General features: G+C 32.8%; 1 long non-coding RNA gene across 2 annotated transcripts in view; it reads right to left on the bottom strand.

The window, feature by feature from the left end:
* Positions 1–20053, bottom strand: part of LOC145730270 (uncharacterized) — a 243325-nt gene that overhangs the window by 179277 nt on the left and 43995 nt on the right. For both annotated transcript variants that reach the window (XR_014178576.1, XR_014178577.1), the window contains exon 2: positions 19164–19213. This is a non-coding gene — a long non-coding RNA (uncharacterized LOC145730270). The remainder of the gene's footprint in view (positions 1–19163; positions 19214–20053) is intronic.

Here is a 20053-nt window from a genome sequence, read left to right as displayed (position 1 = left end):
TGGGGAATCTGGGATCGCCAACTTCTGTTAGTTTCGAATTACGTCCCGCAATCTAAATAGACTCAGTGAAAAGGCTATAACCAAAAATTGCTGCACTAAGCATTAAAACTGTTGTTGACCACGTGTTGTTCAGATACTCTATGAATTATGTTATGGCATATTTCATGCAAATTTCTTCTATTGTTGTAGTGGTGCAGTGGTCCTTTTTACAACCTGGGTTGAGACGACGTTAAAAAATATCTATTGTTCCTCATTACAAACAACTACACAACCAATATTAACTGCTTTCAGATGCTGAACATCTCTTTCTCGGTGGGAACTTAACTTATTTTTTAACCAACTTCCTTGGCGGTTCCTCGAAGATAAAAATTAGTCACCCACTGTTAAAGAACAAATCTTAAGAACTTGCCCTACTTTTGGCATCTGGCATGCAAAATTGGTTCAGTCTGCACTAGTTGTAGACAATACAGAACGCCATAAAACCAGACCGCATACTGAGTACGTCATTTTAGGCTGAAAGTTGCACAATATGCAAATCGGATCTTTATTCCACAATTCTGAGCAATATAGGCCCCCTAAGTAGAGAAGGCCCTTAAAATTATTTTGTGGTCGCTTTCACTTTAAAGGTAGTATTGGTCTGGGAATTTGTGTGTTTAGTAGTGATTTGAAAGTTGCGCAAAAATGTGAAGACTGTGTGTATAATATGTATTGTTTAAAAATGTTTCAATGTGTAGTGTAGTTTTGATTCAGGTATGATATTACTTAAGTGTTATTTTTCCTAAAATTTAGTTTTGTTCTGATGGTTGCAAATATTAACAGTTTTTCATTATGTGAATAATATGAATACAAAATGACTTTGTTTTAATTATAAACACTTTTTCTGTCTAAAAATTAAGGAGAAGTTTATCATGGTTTTTGTTTCATTTATTTCTTTCGTATCTGTAGCTGTTTTCAAGCAAATTACAATTTTTTTAGAACATACATCTCAGTTCCATACGGCACTTTGATAGAGTTTTTAGGGGAGTTTTTTTCTGATAAGTTTGTAATTTTCGTAAAAACTGTGACAGGTACGACCAAAATTAAAGAGAGAAAACAGTTTAAATTAAACAAAAATTTTAAATTTTTTTATAGAAAAAATTATTGGCGCACCAGAAAAAAGTTTGGGAAGTAGAATGATGATGCATAGTCCAAATTTAAGCTAACTATCTGAAAACTGTAAGCAAAACAAAAATTTAAACTTTAACTATTTGCACTAAAATTAGTTAAATATGCAGACACTTCTTAATTGAAAAAATGTGCTTATAATCATCTGTGTAAATTTTGCTTCCATGACATCTTAACTTTTGGCATTTTTTCAATTTTTACTTTCCTCTGTAAAATTTCAAAAACTAGCAGAAAAACAAGGCTAAGAAGATAGCAAAATTCCTGTTCTCATGCTGTTAAAATGCTGTATTGTGAGGCAAATTTATTCTAATTAAAGAACCAAAAGGATTTTCCACCAAATATGTGCTTAAGGAAAAAGCTAATTTTAATAATAAGAGAAAAATTCCATTTTACATAGAAATTGATGTTTTTTATGTTTATATACCATATTATATGCAGAATTTTAATAAAATTAAATAATATGCATTTGTGTTACTAATAATTATTTTCTTTACTACACACTTTATTATGCACAGTAATCCAATCCTAAATTACTGGATTGATATTTTACTTCATGCTGATCTTTCCATAAAGTGTAAATTAGTGAATTTGCTGAAACTGTCTTTAACTTTTAGGCCCTGTTGTACATTTACAGTTCATGTGTTAAAGTTAAATACATTACAGTCAAAGTGACGTCCCTGACTTTAACCAGGTTCAACGATTGAACCACTGTTGTACAACTGGGCCTTAGAATTTAAAATATTGACATGGAACACTTTTATGGGACGCATAGGGTGTAGATTTTTCGATGATTAAACGGAGTAAAGGAAAACAGTAGATAGAAGGAAAAAGAAGGTCGTTAAACAAAAAATTTACCTTTCTTAAAAAGTGCTAATATTTAAAATCAAAAAATATAGTCACAAAAATAAATACGCTGACATTCCCAGATGACTGCAATAATATTAAAAATGTGTTATAGTTCAACAAAAAGGTAAAAATAAATTATCTGAATATCGTGTCATAAGTTTTTTTTTTTTAATTATAATTGTGATGATGTTTTGTTCAATTAAAGGAGTAAAATATCTAATGTGTCAACGTATTTGTTTTCTTAAATGTTTCTTTTTTGCTCTAGGTGTTAGCACCTTTTTGTTTAAAAATCGATTCTGTTATTTGATAACAGGATTTTTTTTTGTCATACACATTGAAAAGATAACACATTGACAGAATTAAATGACGCAAAAATATTTTAGTTTTTATTATTATTTTTATTTAAGTTTTAATATCTCAAAAACTAACTTAAATGGCAAGTGAGCTACAGAGGAGGTTCAAAAATTACCATTTTATACAAACTCGCGTTTTTGAAGTAAAATAATATCGCGTTGTCCACTTTTAACAGTATCTTCATTTGAGCTCAAAAAAGTGGTTTTCTTTTTCTTCTGAGCCTTAATTTTTAAAGTAGAGAATGAGACTTTATGGGTGCTCAAAAGGACAGAACTAGTTGATAATGACAAGTATCTATCAAGTTCTATACAAGTTTAGCTTGATATCTCGCTTCCCTTAATAATAGCGCTTGTGTTATAATATAAATGTGGGTTTTTTAGTTTTAGTCAAATATTTACATAGTTCTATTTTATGACAAAAATCAACAAGAAACTTTTTGCTAGTAGCTTCGTTTTCAAGATACCGGATAAAAATTCGTTTCATTCATTTTTTTATTATGCAAAACAAATTACAACAAAAAATCATTAATTTAATTATAGAAATTGTTGAGAATAATACAGAAATTCATTTTAGTGTCGTTTAAGAATAGATTTAAAAAATAAATGACTTTTATTTTTAGACTCCATGCAATATTTTACATCACTCATAAGAAACACCTTGAACAGTAATTAAATTCTTAAAATGGATGTCGAACTAAATAGAAAGTTAATCATTTTAAAAATTGTCAGAAGAAGTCTCACTAATGTCTGGTTATTTTTAAAATTTTCAGTTATTTGGTCAAGTGCCTCTAAGATAGTGCATAAAATATCTTAGATCTAGTAACTTAAGTCAATGATTACACTTACTCCCCTAAAAAATTAAAGTTGACGTGTCTGCCATTTTAAAATTAAGTAGGAGGACCACACATTTTTTATGTCAGCTTAATATCCATTGTGGGAAAAAACAAAAATTATAGAAATTACACAATGCAAACATTTCACATTAAACTAATATCGACTTCCTCCCAAAAAAAATGTTAAACAAAATGAGACAATTGTAGCAAACCGACTGGAGGTCATTTAAACAGCATGCAACTGAAAAATAAAGTCATTTTCGTAACAATCCGATTAATGACCCTTATCAGGATAATAATATAATCGCATTATACACAAACAAAACCCAATGTCTGTTTACAAAAATTATAACGAGCGTCTCGTATGTTCTTGTTATCTAGATCGTGGCTAATGATTCTAATGATCGCACTAATTATATTTATGGCGAAGCCATTTTAAAAAAATTATAACCGCCCGACAATAAACCCACCGTCATTACCTTCTTATAATCCTTGTGTGTAAATGAGGCTTGAATTTTTGTTGAAAAAACTCCACTTTGCATGGCAACATCCAGGCTTTTTGACCGAACTGGAAGTAATTATTCCGTAGGCTTCTTCTCGCATTAGCATTTTATTTTTAGTTGTGAAGGTAACGACCATCATACTGGGTGTATAAAACCCATTCTTCATTAAATTGTTTCCTATTATTACGTATTAAGAGTTAATTGAGCCATTAAATTAATCGCTTACGTGGCACGTCTACTCATTCAAGAAGGTAAAACAGAGATCCCTATAATCTTACGACGTGGTTTTGTGTGACGACCCATACTGATTACTATAATCTCAGGCTGCCATCTTAGATTATGGCGGGTATTAATGGCCGATGGCCAGGCCAGAAACCGAGATTTTTGACCTGCTTCAGTCTAGATGGTTCGCAACGTACCAATATGATTAATGGCTCAAGCCTATAAAAAGTTTAATGCCAATAGTTCTACAGAATCACACAGTTTCAATAACCTTAACTTCAAGCACTTACGTTCAGATTGATAATGAAGTTATTAACTTAATTCCCTTCATCTCCTGGCGATGATAGGATTAAAAATGACGAGCTTTAATCCTGGTCAATCAGTGTACTTAAACACGAACTAGTTGCGACCAGTAATTACGTGATGATGATCTTTTAAACTTGTTTTCCCACACGTAATTCTGCTAGGGACTACTGCTTAATTTAACTGCAATTTTAATGCCCAGTCTGGACATTTCTGATATTACGCTTAACTTTACAGTACGTGGATAAAGTAAACTTATCACCACCGGAAGGTCCTATAAAGGTGACGTCAAACGGAAATTAAATTATTATGCTTATTATGAACTTTTTTTAGAAAAGCTTGCCGTTTATTCTATACTGAAATTTTCAAAGTATAAATAAGTAAGAACATCAAGTAGATAGTTGTCTAAACGACTTGCTTGGAAATCAAAACAGTTTTCCTATTTTGGGTGCACACAGTTAATTACTTGAAATTTTAACAAAGTTAGAGCATTTTTTTAGACACTTCTCTAAAAAAGTCTAAAAAAGTTTAAATAAAATAATAAAAAAGCACTAAACTACCAAAAATCCGCCTTAAACACTGCTTAAAAACTAAATTAGTTGGTTGAAATTACTGAACTTATTGAATTAAAGCGGAGAGTTCAACAGTCAATGAGACAAACAACCTTTTTTTTAATTTTTTTTTTATTTTCAATTTTATTTACTATAGCATACAGTCTATAATAGTACTATTCATGTAGTTTTTAAGGGTAAAACAGTTCAAACTATTTTCTGGTAGTAATGATCTAAGAATGACGAAATCACTTTTGTTGTTAATTGACACAATTGTTTATATATTTTTTAATAACTTCATTAATGTTCAAAATTTGTCTCGACTACCGATATAACAGTCAATGATATATTTCATTTAAAACATAGAAATATAAACGAAAAATGGCTTCATAAAACAAATGATTAATTGTTCTGTTTTTGCTTCAAAGCTTACAAAAAACAATTCTATAGCTGATGAGTTATTAACAGAGAAGAAACCTTCAAACCATTCGCTTGCATTAAGTTTAATAAATGTTGTTATTTATAATACTGCTAATGAAATAATCAAACTTTTATTATTAATTGCTGTAAAAATACTTTGGAATTTCCTTTCTCATTATTATCAAATTTAATTCACAGACACTGCTTTAATTTAGTAATAACTTAATTGTTCTTTCATGATCCGTTTAAAAGACAAACAACTTAAATGAATAAACATGGTGTCCCGAATTGCACTTGTGTAATAATAATTTATGTGCTTATAATCACAAATTTCAATTTCAACACAAATTATTAAAAAACTGTAATTAACACGGTTTATCATCTGAATTTGCTATCCTAATGTTGATTGATGGACATAAACTTTTATATTTTAATCAAAAATAGGATTTTATAAAAGAAAAACAAAACAGAGGTATAATTTCCTAATTTAAATGGATAATTGATTTGATTTTATAAAAATTCAGGAACGTATAACAGATCTAAGTGATACTAAACTGAGCATGAATAAAAATATTTTTGCACAGCAAAAAGGCAAGAATCTGTAACAAAAAATTTAATTCATTTTGTACTCAGGACCTAAGAATAAGCAATAGAAAGTTAGTTTCGTTGCCACTATTGTTTGATAATACGGTGTAAACCGCTTTCTGGACATTCATTTATATCATAACTATTAAGAAAATTGGTAATGCGTACGTAATCATTGATTTTAGAATAAGGGTTGCTAAAGGTAGATATGAAAATCATTAGCATTATCTATGATAATAAATTGGTTTTAGGAAGGGGGTACACATTTAGGAAAACATACATTAGCGACCTGCATGTTTCCATTGTGCCTGCCTAACGTCTCCTGAATGGATAAATTCACATACAAAAAGGGAACTAAAAGCATTTCTTATCCAGATAAATAAATGACATACGTCACGGGCCCCGAAACTAGAAAAGATGAAAAATGGCGCGCGAGGCGAGCACAAAAAGAAAAAGCAGGCACGGCTTCAGTTTTTCGGTCTCCTGTGGGAAGATGGCGTGGCGCACACCATTGATACTCTTCGTCTGTGATGGATGAAGGCGATAATGCCCTCTCGTCAATTCCCGTCCGCAACAATGCTGCTTTCCCGGTAATTCACTGCCTACCCCTATCTATTCATTCCCTTTCTCCATCTTTAATAAATGCCCCAAAATTATTACACAATAACAAGCCGTTAGTCACTGTTTCGATTATTCATTTCGGTTTAGCCTTTGTTTGGAATTGTTGATGCCGTTTTAAATTAAATGGATGATAAATTTTCGTCCCTTGTTTGGTTAAAACTTCTTCTCGTTTTGTTCTCTCATCTATTCAATGCAATTATTAATATTCATGGTTTACCACAAATACAATCAAAGCTTGTATTATTTTCAAGTCAACTTGAAGTACTTATTGATTAATTCTAGTGATGGTAAACAAAAATTTAAATTTAAAAAAATTTAACAGAATTTATATGAATTAAATATTACAAGGAACTAAGAGTGTAAAATAAACTTTAACGATAATTCAATGAGTAATCAATTTTACTTCTTCTCCAATATATGCTAAAATATGTGTGACTCTTTAGTGTCATTAAAAGTCAAATTTATAAGATTAATACTAATAGTCGTTTCAGTCCTCTTCCATTTATAATAAATAAAAAAAACAGTTTCCTTTGAAACCGTATCCCCTTACACATTCACAAACATATCACCCGGGTCTCTACAACTTGACAAATTGAAAAAAACAGCATGTCTTCAGTAATAATAGTGAGAACCCTCCCCATGTACCTATATCATTATATTGCGGTTTACCAGCCGCCATTTTTTCTTCGAGTGGTGTTGATTCTTTTATGAGCGGGACAGGGTAATTGTATAAATTTGCATTTGTTTATGAAAACACGTCATACTTTCGACTCCGTCTTGCATTTCGTCGACGCAACGATTCCATAAATATTCCATAAGAAGCTGCCCATAAATCTTGCGCGGAAAAACACCCTTGTAATAACGTTTTGTATTGACTGAACCGAGGCTTTATCGCCCCTCTCCAATAACAGAAATCGATTGAAATGCATTAATCATAATGACACTCAATTATTTGGGGTGTCCGTGTAAGTTTGCCTTGCTAAGAGATGATGAAGGAGCCCTTGTATTTGTTTGCTTCTCGGTCCGATTTGTTTTCATTTGATGGTTTAGGGTAGACTCGTATTTGTGTTATGTTGCTGAAATAGCAAATAAGTTTCTTCTTCAGTTTATACTGTAGGGCAGTATTCTTCTTTTTCTTCTTCAAGTGCCATCTCCTCTCAGAAGATTCTCACTTTTGATGATGCAGCTCTAAACAACACAATGGAACTGCATCTTTTTCCCTGCATAATATTCCGCACCAATACATATTTATCTCCTTTCATCACGTGGCCTAGAGATTCCAGTTTCTTTATTTTGATTTGAGAAAACGTAGCATACCAATATTCTGATTCTAAGTTGTAAGTTAAGATCTCTACTTCATAACACATTTCTCGTTTAGTTAAATATCATCTTTCCAATTCTTAAGTGTACTCATTACTTTCATTGACTTCGTGTCGTCTGCATACTGGATATTGTTAATAGGTATTTCATTAACCTTTACTCCCTCTGTTGTTTTCTCCAGTGATCTGTATATTGTATTATATAGCCCCACCAATATGCCTATTATTTAATCTTCTGTGATTAGTTCGGATCCTAGAGTTTCATTAAATTTTGTCATTTTTACTGCATTACCTCATCCATGTTATTGTTGAGCCCAACTCTCTCCGTGTCGTCTTCCACTATTTCTTGTTGTCTGTCATCATCGAATACTTCTTGGATATACTCATTCCATTTTGCTAGTTTTCCTTCAGTGTCTTAGATTATTTTTCCATTTCTGTCCAGCAAGATATTGCTTTGGTTTCGTATTTTTATACCAGCTAACTCCTTAATTACTTATGAAAGTTAGGATCTTTAGTAAATCTTCTATTTCTGCACATTTTTCTCCGTACCATTTTTCTTTGGATTTCAGTATTTCACATATTTCTTTATGTATACGTTTATATGGGTTTTTCTCTGTGTTTTCGTACGATCTTCTTTTCACATTAGCTTTAGAATTTCATTTGTTATACATGGTTTTTGTTTGTGACTAGTATTCTCTGTTTGCAGTAACTCTTTTGTTGAAGTCGTTATTGTGGTATCTCATATTATGTTTGGATCTTCATTCGATTCAACTCTCTGATCTTACTTAGTTGGATGTTAATATCCTTGACCAATTGATATCTCACTATTGGGTCTTCAAAGTTTCAGGTTTGCAGATGTTTTTTGTTTTGCTGAGATTTTGGATTCTTTAATAGAACTTTGAGCTTTAGTATTACTGGATTATGATATGCTATTGCTATCTTCTAAATCGTTACAAGTTCGATTAAATTAGACAAATGCTAGTCAAGATTTCGACATATTCTTGCCCAACTTTCAGTTTTACTAAATCAACAACGTTGGGTTTTTTACATTTATTGGAATATGTATAATAGTCTTACACATTAATAAGAGTATATTGAAAAAATATTAGGTAATAACGAGGGTGTTGCTTATTATTTATAGAGCTGATAGAGTATTTAGGATAATTTTTGTTTCAAATGGTTGATTAATTGATATTGGTCGACGTTTTACCTTCTCATTATTTTTCACATCCCTTGATTGGTCTCTAAATTACATGTAATTATTCTTGAAACAAAGTAATAATTCAATATAAGAAATTATACACAGATGTAAACCAAACAAGGTCGCATGGCAAATTTTTTTTTCGGGAGCAAATTATGGTAATCCGGCAGCAAGTGAGGAACATCAAATCGGATCTTTGCGACGTCCCGTAATTTTTTAACGGACCGATCTGCATTTAAGTGGATGTTTATGTATATACGGGGGGCTACCATTAGCATAATTACTGACTTAAGAGTATCACGTACAAGGTTCCAGTGGCGCGGCGTAGGTATGACAACGGAGATATATGCAGATAACCATCTTTAAAGTTGCTTTTGCTTTTTTTGGTTTCGAGTCACTCGATCTTTGCCGTGACTAAGATCTCAGTACTCGTTCACCATGCTGTCTCATTCTCCTAAAGTAAAACGAGCTTTTAACTACCTGTTCCTGCAAGCAAAAGTGACCAATACCATAGTCCCGTGAGCTTTTTTTCCCTATCGCAGTTATTAAAGTCGCATTTGTAGTCATTATTTTAATGATTTTATAATTTACCTCTGGCGAGGTAAAAATGGCCGATGTGATATTTTCCTGCTTCTTTTGCGTGTACGATTTTCTACCTATATCGGTGTTTATTGCAGCAAAAACCGTTCTATATCTAAGAAATTAATCTGAGATTATCTTCCTTGAGGTGTTACTTTAACTTAACGAATTACCTCTGTACATGCTATATGTAGAATCGACTGCATGTCGCTAACGCGACTGGCATTAGCTACTAGGCAATTTTCAAACGAGCATCAGCATATTAAATTTGATAAAGCTGAACCGTCCAAAATGACGACGAAAAATAAATTGCCTTCAGCCCGAAGCCACGAAAGTAAAACGAACAAGAACAAGCTGAGACAGCTTGTCAGAAAGCATGGCATGTTAAGGCTACATACATATGCAGCGACTTAACAATAAAAGAATCGGCTGATGGAAAATCTCTCGCCATGGAACCGTGGGCTGGTTCTCACCGGGAGGTGACACAGCAAGACTTTGATTAAACGATTTGATCCCAAGTCGTGGAACTTTGATTCATTGTATTTGGTTTTTTCGTTATAAGAATGTTATGCTTCTGTTTGGTGGATTAGACACGCCTAGCGTTTAATTCAATTTATTTCTCGTTTGAACATTATATATTATTCCAACAATGTTCTTACATGATTAGTTTAACAGGTAAAAAAATGCTAGCTGGGTATAGTCTAGAGTCTGCTCTAGAGTAACCAGGAAAACTGATCGAAATTAAAATAGATTTTTATTATACAGTGCTCATATATTTTGAAATTTCAGGTTCTTCAATACATAAAACTTATTATTTTCTGCAATTTTCATAATTAAATTTGTATCTCAACAATAAGACCTTAAATTGACAATTGTCATGAAGACTTCTCTCTAAAATGACTAGGAGAATACACTGTTAAAATATTCAAGACATGTACAAATCACTCTGTATAATAACATAAAATAACAGAACTCAACCAGAAAAAAAAATCAAACAAACATTCAACACCTGCAAAATAACAGTAATCAGTATGGCACACCCCAATTATCAAGGATTTTTCGGTCCACTTCAAATCGAGCAAGAGGCGCACGGACACGTAATTCTAAATTAAAATAATCGTCCAAATAAGCGAGCAAAACGTCCTGGTTCGCAACTCTTCATTTAATAAAGTTAATGAAGCAATTTTCCTAATGAAAGGTTTGGTCCTGCGTAACCAGTTTTCGGAGATACAAGCAGTCAGTAAGCAGATCATGTACCGGTTTAATCAAGAGGATGATGCATTTCTTCTGTTGCCTGCTTAGGCTTCAGAACGGAGCAAAAAGGGGTCGCTGGCGTACATTTTAATTTGCTTCTTGTTGGACTTAAGGTTATTAAAGGCTTTCGAGATGATTATTTGACGGGATCGGTCAGTGGATGTGCCATTAAAGACCGGACACTTTTTCTCTAAAATGTTATCAAAACGTGTTACTTTTGTAATTTTAAGTTTTACTAATCAGTTTTTTGTAATAAATCAAGTTTATTAACCAAGACTTACCAGTCAATATTTAATTTAAATAGTCTAGGAAAAAAATTAGAGTGTATCAGATACAAAAACAAAAGTTAAACAGTTACTTTCTAATTAATATACGATCGTTTTGTAATAGAAATTCTCGATTTAGTGCAATAAAAGTTCAACCCTGCAATTTAAGTAAATTAGTGCAAACTCGAGCAATTTCGTGAGTAATCTTATTTCCAACTTAACTTTGATATAGTTAACCCAAAACAAGGACTGCATTCGATTTAGGCTTCTAGAACGAGCAGAGCAAAGGTGTTACATGTTCAAAAGGTCATATAATCAACTGCCAGATAATAAGGAAGTCACTACTTACGCCACCTATACGAAAAGCTATGAGATCTGAAGAGAATTATGATAAAATGAGTATTTGGTTTCTGAAAACATATTGTACGCAGGAAGTTATAAGAAGCTACTTCTTCTTCTGCTACTTCTTCTCCTTTTTCAAATAAAAATTGTAGGTTTGCTACTATATTTTGCAAAACCAAACTATAATACAGGGTGACTAAATTGAGCTAGTATTAAAAGAAAATTCTTTTTTAAAAAATATGAAGGGGTTGTCGCTTTCCAGACTCACCCTGTATATCCAAACAAAGTTAGAGCATTTTAGACACAGTTTCTTTTTGTAAGTATAAATGAAATTACAAACTAGGAAAAACCTACGAAAAATCCGCCGAAAACACTGCTTAAAAACTAAATTACTATAATGTTTATTGAATTAATGGGGAGAGTTCAACAGTCAATGAGAAAAGCAACCCTATTTACGTTTCTTGTACTTTTATTTTCCGCTTTAGCATGGAACTTCTGTTCAGTTTATAATAGTACTTTTAAATAAGAAAGTAAAATTTAAATAAAAAATGCAAATACCATCAACTACTGACACTTTATTGACAGGTTCTTGATTTTGTGTCTTTGTACAATTTACACATTTTATAAGTTTGTTTAAACTTTAGTAGTGGGATTTGCTGCTCTACATTTAAAAATCAACCTTTTAATAACCCACTAACTAAAATCATTAACGTGCATGTTGGTAATATATAAAGAAGGCGAGACGAAGCAAAACCGACCAAAGCAAGTTCTTCTTTCTGTACATTAAGCTCGTTTTAATTAAGTTGTAGGCAATTTATAACGCGGTTTAATTAATATAATCATCATCGTAACATGTACGCGTACCTCCTACGATACATACATACATAAACTGTCATTAATTTCGATTCAACAATTGCGGTTATTTATGGCCAGTTTCTTTCGCGTTGCTGTCTTATAAACTGTCAGTGATCTGTGACGTGATGATTTAGACGGATTAATTTGAATGTGCTTGTTTTTAGTCGAGTACTGGACGGGTTTTTTGCGAGAGGGGGCGTTTTCGGTTAGAAAGACAGTAGCAAAAGCTCTTTGGCGAAATTAACATTCAGAGTCGCAGACGGGGACCAATGCCGCCTCTGAAATATGGCTCGATCACGCGCCAGGATAAGATGAAGGGCATCCATCATGCTGATGTCTTTGTTCGTCTGCGGCAGCCCGGACTCCCCCGACGGCGTGGCCTAAAAACCTGAAAGGAAACGGAAAATACCCTAAATCCCTTCGGGTGCAGGGTTGGTCCCAAATGGAAATTCGTCAAACGTCACCGGTTAATGGTTTTTTGGGTCTTTTGCTTCATTTTCCTTTTTTGTACTAAGGGCAGTTTTTAAGTAACGCCTTCTAAAGCTGCGATTAAGCATGTGGTTTATTTTTCCTCAATCATTAATGAAAAAATACAAAGTATTGGTTTATTTTACCCGCCACATCAAATTTTGAAACAAGTTTCTTTCCAGGTTAGTCAAAAATTTTATGATAAGTGGTTTTGAGTTTAATGCACAAATGGAACAAATCCTTCGATTATATTCTACCATCAGATCTATCTTATATTTAACCAAACCAATATTTTTCTTACTGTTCCAAGGTCTTCATAGCCCTTCTGCAGGACATAGTATGAGAAAATACGTACGTATTTAGCTTCTGGAAATTTCTGCCAATTGTCAGATAATATCAACAAAGTTAATATTTAGCCACATAGGCATTTCGATTCTCAACTAGTTTTTAAAAGTTTCGTATGTATCCCGTAAACCCGTACTATTTCTTGAGCAGCCATATACAGAGACTTAGACATCTATTCTCATGCTCCAGCAACTTCCTTCATTTTGTATATTAACGGTTACCAAATGGATTATCGTCCTGTAACTTAGAACAGACTGATTTGGTTGCAAAAGGTCTTAAAACCCAGCCTAAGTAAAGATGATGCTATTTTTAGATTCTGCTACTTATATGTCTTTGTGCAATTTAAACATTTTATACGTTTGTTTAAACTTTAATACTGCTACTTAATCTAGATTTAGAATTTTCAATATTTGAAAAGCTAATATCACATAATAGCAGGCAAACAGTTGAAGATGGAGTAAAAACGGTTTGCATGTTCTTATTTTATTTTTTTGAGATCGTCCAACAAATTACAAATTTTGAGTATTTTTTTTTGTAAAATTTATTTTCAAATCTTTTTAATTCTTAGTTTACTCATCACCAGAAACTATCTCACAATTTCCAGAAACTATATGGCAATGTCAGAAGCTATCTAGCATTGACGGAAATTACCTAGCATTGCCAGAAACTATCTGACTAATGCGATAAACTATCTGGCAATGTCAGAAGCTATCTAACATTTTCTGAATCTATCTGACATAGCCAAAAACTCTCACAGTTTTCAGAAAATATCTGGCAATTTGCCAGAAACTATTTGGCAATGTCAGAAGCTATCTAGGATTGCCTCAAACTAACTGGCATTGTCAGAAACTATCTTACAATTGACAGAAACTCCCTGCCAATAGTCCAAATTCTATTGCCTTGAATTGTAGCTTTTGATGTGCATTTATAAGCCTTTTTCCATCACTCTCTTAAATTCTCCTAGATATTTTATCAATTTTCCTTTCGCATTTTTTCCAAAAATACATTTCTGAGAATTTTCTATCTCTATGCCTACGCCAAACATTTTTTTATTTTGTACTCTTGGAATTACTAAGATTAATGATAGTTTTAGTTTTGGCTGTCAATTGCAGTTTTTTGAAAGAATTTTAGTTTTAAAGAAACAATTTTTTTAATTATTAGTAATTTTTATCACAAGCGTAAACAGTTTGACAAACGAGAGAGACAGACTGTGATGCTGTTTATATTGCCTCCTAAATTATTATATATTTTTTTGGAAATAAATCTCATGAATTACAAATTAGATGATTAGCTTTCTCGTATTCTAAAAAATTTGTATTATTTATTTTATAATCAAAAGCCATTTCTGTTTAATTGGAAACTATAAGGTAAAACAGAATGGAAAGAAAATTGGTTATGAAATAAAACTAGTTGGTAGTACATGAGAAACATTTAAAATGTAATGTGAATATGGCAGGGTAAGAGAGATCAAAGTGGTAAACCACGTCCAAATTTGATAAAAATGGATTATTTTGACAGTGAACTTGAAAAAATCTTGTAAACTAGAAGGTTTAAAATTTAGAGGTTGTCAGAAAGTTAACATAAATGTGAAAGGACAAATATTGTAAATGGGTATTAATGTTATCCGAAAAATCTTTAATTTATGAACTATATTTGGTCAGTTTAAACATACTCAGATAAGGTTTTTTAATATGAAATTAACTGAATATTGCCTGCATATTTCTAGATTTACATTATTTCCCTTGATGTAGGTTACAAGCTGAAAATGATATCCACAGTTTGGTGTCCAGTTTCAATTCTGCCCGCCAGGTGCCTGAGATCTAAACACCTGCCTGTCCCTGAATGCTCACAAATTTATGCATTACACACAAAATTCAAATTCCGGTTATGTAACCCAAAGTAATTCTACCTGCTAAACTGAACAATAAACTTTGACAATGCCCATTTATTTGCATACCTTTACCAAGGCCGTTTACTCGCAAATTAAACTCTTTCAAAAGATCCTTTCTGTGACTTTTAAAGGCGCCACAGAAAAGATTCGTAAAGGCTCTTTAAACTAAGAAAATAGATTATTGCCTAAAGAGTTAGTCATAAAATTTGGATTCAAGGATACTGTTTACGTGTAAAATGGAATTGTGGGTACAAATATCTGGTGGGAAAACCCAATGAGACGTGAATGCATACTGGGGAAAAAATGGGGAAACTACTATTATCCATGATCCAACCAACAGGGCTAACCAACACAAAGGCCTTATCGTGCGGAAAGAACGAAAAGGAAAAATTATCGGCAATCCGTACGTTTCCCAGAAATTCTGTTTGACTGATAAACCAATTGATGACTGTTCCCGTTTCCGACACACTATTTTTTTCGCGCTGCGGTTTAATGGACGCCATTTGTCTACCCCTGGTCTCAGCTTTATATTCTTTAAAGGAATTGTTTTTATAATGACATATTTCAGCCCGGTGAATTGGAAATCGTATTTTTGTTTGGTAATTACTGACCAGAAATTCCAAATAAACTTGTCTCTGTATAAGTTTTGGCTGATGACAAAGAAAGTTACTTTATGCATAGTTAATTATATTGTCATCAACTGTATAGCATGCAGAACGAAAATTACTGAAAAAAAAAAGCTCAACCGTATACCGAAAATGGCTATTAAAACCTATATTTAATCCTTCCAACATTTTTGATAAACCTTTTCTCCAGGTTTAATGAACAGTAATTTAGGTCTGACATTTTGCAACGTAGACATGCAATTTTACAATCATCTCGGAACGTACCATCAGACTTGCTATGTTGACTTTTATCGAACTCGCGCACCTATAATGCGTCCATTTTCAATATTTGTATTTCCCCTTGTCCGTCCAGGCTATCAATCAATAAGGAAGGGGGTGAATAATTAATGATCTCCGTCATTATTGGCAGTCACTTTATGTGAAAGCATGAACGAATTTTTCATTTTCCACTTTTTCACTTATGAATAATGAAGGGGAAATTGTAGCTGAAGGCGATTTATGGCCGAGTCCAGGTCTTTGTTTGCCCTTTTCCGTGGCCAGTGAACTGATACTCCCGAAAAATAATTAGCCGACCCTCGTTTGGAAAATATTTGTTCTCGATAAATTATTCACGAAGACTTGTCCGAGGGTTTTGTTGGATTAACTTTGCTTGGTTGTTTACCTTCTGATTTTTCTGTAGCTTTTTACAATAGAAATTTAGTATTGATTTACAATATTGTTATTGTAGGATTTCCCACCGTTTTAGTGTCTTAAATGAATTTTTAGCCTTTAAAAATCCAAACTGTTACCATAATGTTAATGTTTTAATCAAACCGAATAATTAACAGTAGTTAAAATGTTAAGCCGGCTGAATACTGCTACTTGTTAATTTGTCTTGGTCAAAAACTTTAAGATAGTAATGAAGTTGATTTTTAAGTGTTAAATAAATAAGGTAAATTTCGCGTACTTATGGAGGAAAAATGGGAACTTTGAATTTGGTTTTGGAGTAGGAAAAAAACAGCCGAACAGTTCCCGTAGTTGTTCCACTCAGCAAGAGCATGAAATATCGCCGTGGGTTGTTAAAACGGGAAAATAGTTAATCGCTGTTCATTGTCAGACTTTCCGCTCGAAGTGGTCGGACCGAAAGGCAAAAGAAACGGAATAAAACCCGGTTGGCATAGAGCATCCCTGCGGGAGGGCAGCCAGCGCACTTCTCAATGCGGAATGGCGGAATCATCATTTTTCTCAGTCCTGCGAACAACAAAGTCCACTTAGTCATAGTCGAAGCCTGACCGAAAAATACAAGGGAGAATGCCGCAAATTCAACACCAAGGGAAAGATTGAAATATGAGCTTTTACGTATTAAAAAACAGCCTCCCGCTATCTACTCCGTTTTTTTTGGAATGACGATTAAACCATTTTTCCTTGATCTATGCAGGTTAAAACTCCTAACAGCTAATAACTAACACACGTAAGTGCTAAGTAGTAATCAACATTCACTTTACCATAAATAATTGTAGTGGATACTCAAATCTGTGGTAACTTTAAGCCACAGTAATTTCATAATAATCATGCAGAACAAATAAAAACGAGTGGTAAGTAGTTTATAGCCTTAAGGCTTTCTGACCAACGATATCGTATGTCAATAGTTCATAGTGATCACGTAACATAATTAATAACGTCCATGACTTTGAAAATAAAAAATTGTGTTTTTGTTTTATTAAGTCATCATCAAGTCAGTTCTGCTGCGGAAGTTGGTCTGGTAAGAGTGGTAAGTCAGAGTCGCTTTTTGCCTTACTAAGAAAGGATTCTTCCACATATCCTTACGTAAAAGACTATCAGTCTCTGTCACTTTCCCAAGTAAGTGAATTTGGACACTCTTTCTGCTGGACTCTTTTTGATAAACAGCTGAAAGTTTCCGGTGTCCTGCGTACTTATTATCATGAATTTGGTTTTACTTGTGTTCATTTTAGACCATATTGATCACTAGCACCGTTCTTCTCTTGTTCATCAACTCTTGCAAGTCAATTAGTCTGTCGGCAAATACTGTAGTGTCGTCCGCGTAACGAATGTTATTGATACGTTCTTCGTTCAGCAGGATTCCGTTGTTGGTGTTGTTCAAAGTTTCGGTAAATACATATCCCTGTCTAACTCCAAAGAAGAAAAACTGACTACCTTGGATACATACTACGCGGAGAACGTTATCATTTCCAACGTTTTCTCCAGGGTAAAATAGAAGGAGGAAAGAGAGGAATAGGTAGAAGAAAACTGTCCTGGCTGCGAAACATACAACAGAGGACTTCCAGGCACTACAAGAGGCTGCAATGAAAGAATTAACACCTGGGTGGTATTAAAACCTGTGATAAGTATACACGAAGATGGTATTAGACATTTTAGGGTAATCCGAAGGTCGTCGGTCGCCGAAACTGATTTCAAGGAAAGGTGCAATAAACCCAGCAGCAGCAAAAAGGAGTATAATAGCAGATTTCAGTCCGAGGTGAAACATATTAATGGGCGGCAATTAGTCAGATGCCAAAAAATCTGCTGTTATCTAGCGAACGCACGTGTAGACCTATACCGGGATTCCGATAGCTTAAAGCTTCCACCCGAACGGATCAGCGTGCGAAATTCCCAGTGTGAATAAATTGCACTTCAGAGGGACTTGTCCCCGATTCGTCAATGTCACTTTTTCTTTATTTTGTCGTCTAGAGAAAAATTGCCCGGGATCGAGTTCTCATGCGATCTGAATTCTTTAACGTCGAAAAATCCATACCGAAAAATTGTCTATGTAAATAAAATTCTTGATGTCCGCCTTCCTCTCTTTTTACCCTCCACACTCACCAAGAAAAGCAATTTTCGAAATTCGCCATTTAAGTGTTCCGGTAAGTTAGCGTAATTTTAGTTGATGCCATCAATTTCAAATTTGTACTTAATATTTGTAATATTATGTAGTGCTTCTGTAAGGAATCACCTTATCTTCTTTTGCTTTTGTGTTACTGGATGTTTTCGCAAAAAAAAAAAAAGAAGATCCGGAAGCAGTAAAAAATCACCAAGAAATAAATGTAAATTCGTTCACATGAAATAGTAAAAAATTCATAATTTAAGACTACAGTACAGAACTTATATGAAACACCTTTTAAACTTTTTAGCCACCCACAGTGTTAGCCACCCAAAACGTGTATTAAAAGTTTATTAGGTTCAAATATTAAAAACTATGGCAAAAAGCCATTTTAAATTTTGTTCTTTAAGAGGCATCTACTTTCGGTTAAACCGGAAGTGACGAAACGGTAAAAATAAATTTCTCCTCTAAAACTCCAACTTCCAAAATTTCAAATTTCTATAAATATTTAATCCTAATAAAACTTGAATATACAGTTTCAAGATATTGACGGTTAAAAAATAAGTTTTCAAAGTCATAGCTTCTAACACTTTAAAAAAAATCATAAAAGGTCAGAAATTATTTATTGGCTGATGCAGAATTTTATTGCAATTAAATGCTTTATAAAACTTTACTTCACAGTATCAAAAATTCAATTTTGTACACTGCATCATTTTAAAGAAATTCATTCCCACCCAAATGTTTTTTCGGAAAACAGTTAATTTACAGTACAAATATTTAAAAAACCAAAGTATTTACCTTACTTAAGACGATTCTTGACCTCTTCATTGGATTGGTATTCTGTCGACCTGAAAAAGTCAAAAAAATTAAAATTTATTTACAAGCTTACTTTACTTTAATAACCAGTTTTTTCCTACAGTAAGTTTAAAACATGTATGTATTTTTTAAACTTTTTTTTTTTTTGTAAATAATTGTAAATATTTTAGATAAGTAAAAATTTAACTTTTTTTAAAGGCAAAGTCATTTTTAGACTATTACCAACAGGTAATCTAGACCAAAAGCGAGAAAACTCAAGAATTACATTTAAAACCATAAAAACTACGACTAAAAAAGAATATTTATTCCTGCATAAAGTATACTTTTAAATGTTTCTTCTTTTTGATGCACAAAATATCTAGCTATTTATTATATAATCATCTTGAAGATATGAATGGTATGTATAATAATTTGTTTGTATTGATTTAATAGTAATTTAAGAGCAGGAATTGTCTCAAAATTTAGTTTAGAACTGTTAGCCATACCTCAACTCTATTAAGTTCAGTAAACGGCTGCTTGATATTTAAATCGTTTATAACAATCAACATAAAATGCTAAATAAACTTTTTTGCTCAAATTGGCTAATTGGCAGTTTTACAGAAAACATCCTAAAGACTGTTCCAGAAAAACAACGAAATAGGTACATATTTTATAACCAAATACATATTTATGAAAAAATATTGACATCTATCCTGAATACTCATTTCTCGCTAATTTTATCTATCAATTTAAAATTTAAATTTTATTATTTCAATTACTGTGCAAATTAGATATTGAAAAGCTACTTAACACATTAAATACACACGTTTTCAAAATAAACAGGCAGGAACAGAGAAAGTGTTCCACATTTAACTCCAATCAACACTTCCTGT

This window comes from Ips typographus, linkage group LG6 (assembly GCF_016097725.1).
Source record: "Ips typographus isolate SLU linkage group LG6, UJ_Ityp_2.0, whole genome shotgun sequence".
NCBI classification, from domain to species: Eukaryota; Metazoa; Arthropoda; class Insecta; order Coleoptera; family Curculionidae; genus Ips; species Ips typographus.
Note: the sequence above shows the minus strand (reverse complement) of the source record. Positions and strands in the feature narration are given on the sequence as shown.